At 34.1% G+C, this 3010-nt stretch overlaps 1 non-coding gene across 1 annotated transcript; it reads right to left on the minus strand.

Moving 5' to 3' along the window:
* Nucleotides 1-2062: 2062 nt before the first annotated feature.
* LOC148544768 (small nucleolar RNA R71) lies at nt 2063-2170 on the minus strand. Its single transcript, XR_015900582.1, has one exon. It is a non-coding gene; the product is annotated as a small nucleolar RNA R71 (small nucleolar RNA).
* Nucleotides 2171-3010: the final 840 nt, after the last annotated feature.

Consider the following 3010-nt stretch of genomic DNA (forward strand, 5'->3'; position numbering starts at 1 on the left):
ACAACCTGAGTATCAATTTCGCATACCAAGTTTTTGGCGCCGTTGCCGGGGATTGTTCGAGTTTGGACAACTAACAGTTCATCTTGTTGCTCAGATTAGGTAAATTTTCTTTTTGTTTTCTTTTCAAAAAATTTTTCAAAAATCTTTCAAATATTTCTCCTTTGTTTTCGAAAAAAAAAAAAGTGTTTTCAAAAAATATATTTTTCTTCAAAATTTTTAAGAATGAATTCTAGTGTTTCATATAACATGTTTTAGCTTGGCTGGCTATTAAGCCATGTCTAATTCCCAGGATTTTGATTGAGGACTATGAATTCATTACTTCCTTTTTCCCAAATATTTTCGAAAAAATTAAAAGAAAAATACAAAAAACCATAAAACCATAAAAATCAATAATATTTTTTGTGTTTCTTGTTTGAGTCTTGAGTCATGTTATAAGTTTGGTGTCAATTGCATGTGCATCTTGCATTTTTCGAAAAAATCATGCATTCATAGTGTTCTTCATGATCTTCTAGTTGTTCTTGGTAAGTCTTCTTGTTTGATCTTTGCATTTGCATGTTTTGTGTCTTTTCTTGTTTCTCATATGCATTCTCGGATTCTTAGTGTCCAAGCATTAAAGAATTCTAAGTTTGGTGTCTTGCATGTTTTCTTTGTATTAAAAATTTTTCAAAAATGTGTTCTTGATGTTCATCATGATCTTCATAGTGTTCTTGGTGTTCATCTTGACATTCATATCATTCTTGCATGCATTCATTGTTTTGATCCATAACTTTCATGCATTGCATCATTTTTCTTGTTTTTCTCTCTCATCATAAAAATTCAAAAAAATAAAAAAAAATATCTTTCCCTTTTTCTCTCATCAAATTCGAAAATTGAGTTGACTTCTTCAAAAAATTTTAAAAATCAAGTTGTTTCTTATGAGTCAAATCAAATTTTCAATTTGAAAATCTTATCTTTTTCAAAATCTTTTTCAAAAAACTAATTTCTATCATATCTTTTCAAAAATATCTTCTCATCCTATCTTTTTCAAAAAAAATTGATTTCAAAATATCTTTTCTAACTTCCTAACTTCTTATCTTTTCAAAAATTGATTTTCAAAATTTGTTTCAACTAACTAACTAACTTTTTGTTTGTTTCTTACCTTTTTCAAAACCACCTAACTAACTCTCTCTCTCTAATTTTTGAAAATATCTTCCCTCTTTTTCAAAATTTCTTTTTAATTAACTAATTATTTTAATTTTTTATTTTAAATTTTCGAAAAATTACTAACTTTTTTTCAAAAACCATTTTCAAAAATCACTAACTCTTTTTCAAAAATAATTTTTGAAAATTCACCTTCTTCCTCATCTCCTTCTATTTATTTATCTACTAACATCTCCTCATCTCACATCTCTGCTATCCTTACCCTTGTGTTTGGATTCTTCATTCTTCTTCACCCCTCTTCCTTTTCTTCTTCTACTAACAATAAGGAACCTCTTTACTGTGACATAGAGGATTCCTCTTCTTTTCTTTTTCTCTTCTCTTTCTTATAAGCAGGGACAAAGAAAAAGGCATTCTTGTTGAAGCTGATCCAGAACCTGAAAGGACTCTGAAGAGGAAACTAAGAGAAGCTAAATTACAACAATCCAGAGAAAACCTTATTGAAAATTTCGAACAAGTAAAGGAGATGGCAGCCGAACCCAACAACAATAATGCAAGGAGAATGCTTGGTGACTTTACTGCACCTAATTCCAATTTACATGGAAGAAGCATCTCCATTCCTGCCATTGGAGCAAACAACTTTGAGCTGAAACCTCAATTAGTTTCTCTAATGCAGCAGAACTGCAAGTTTCATGGACTTCCATCTGAAGATCCTTTTCAGTTCTTAACTGAATTCTTACAGATATGTGATACTGTTAAGACTAATGGAGTAGATCCTGAAGTCTACAGGCTCTTGCTTTTCCCTTTTGCTGTAAGAGACAGAGCTAGAATATGGTTGGACTCTCAACCTAAAGACAGCCTGAACTCTTGGGATAAGCTGGTCACGGCTTTCTTAGCCAAGTTCTTTCCTCCTCAAAAGCTGAGCAAACTTAGAGTGGATGTTCAAACCTTCAAACAAAAAGATGGTGAATCCCTCTATGAAGCTTGGGAAAGATACAAACAGTTGACCAAAAAGTGTCCTTCTGACATGCTTTCAGAATGGACCATCCTGGATATATTCTATGATGGTTTATCTGAGCTATCAAAGATGTCATTGGACACTTCTGCAGGTGGATCCATTCACCTAAAGAAAACACCTGCAGAAGCTCAAGAACTCATTGACATGGTTGCTAATAACCAGTTCATGTACACTTCTGAGAGGAATCCTGTGAGTAATGGGACGCCTATGAAGAAGGGAGTTCTTGAAATTGATACTCTGAATGCCATACTGGCTCAAAATAAAATATTGACTCAGCAAGTCAATATGATTTCTCAGAGTCTGAATGGAATGCAAGCTGCATCTAACAGTACTCAAGAGGCTTCTCCTAAAGAAGAAGCTTATGATCCTGAGAACCCTGCAATAGCAGAGGTAAATTACATGGGTGAACCTTATGGAAACCCCTATAATCCATCATAGAGAAATCATCCAAATTTCTCATGGAAGGATCAAAAGCCTCAACAAGGCTTTAATAATGGTGGAAGAAACAGGTTTAGCAATAGTAAGCCTTTTCCATCATCCACTCAGCAACAGACATAGAATTCTGAGCAGAATCCAACTAGCTTAGCAAATTTAGTCTCTGATCTATCTAAGGCCACTGTGAGTTTCATGAATGAAACAAAGTCTTCCATTAGAAATTTGGAAGCACAAGTGGGCCAGCTGAGTAAAAGGATAACTGAAATCCCTCCTAGTACTCTCCCAAGCAATACAGAAGAGAATCCAAAAGAGAGAGTGCAAGGCCATTGATATTACCAAAATGGCCGAACCCAAAGAGGGAAAGGAGGACGTGAATCCCAGTGAGGAAGACCTCCTGGGACGTCCAGTGATCAATAAGGA

This window comes from Arachis ipaensis, chromosome B9, assembly GCF_059453495.1.
Source record: "Arachis ipaensis isolate K30076 ecotype BB chromosome B9, ASM5945349v1, whole genome shotgun sequence".
NCBI classification, from domain to species: Eukaryota; Viridiplantae; Streptophyta; class Magnoliopsida; order Fabales; family Fabaceae; genus Arachis; species Arachis ipaensis.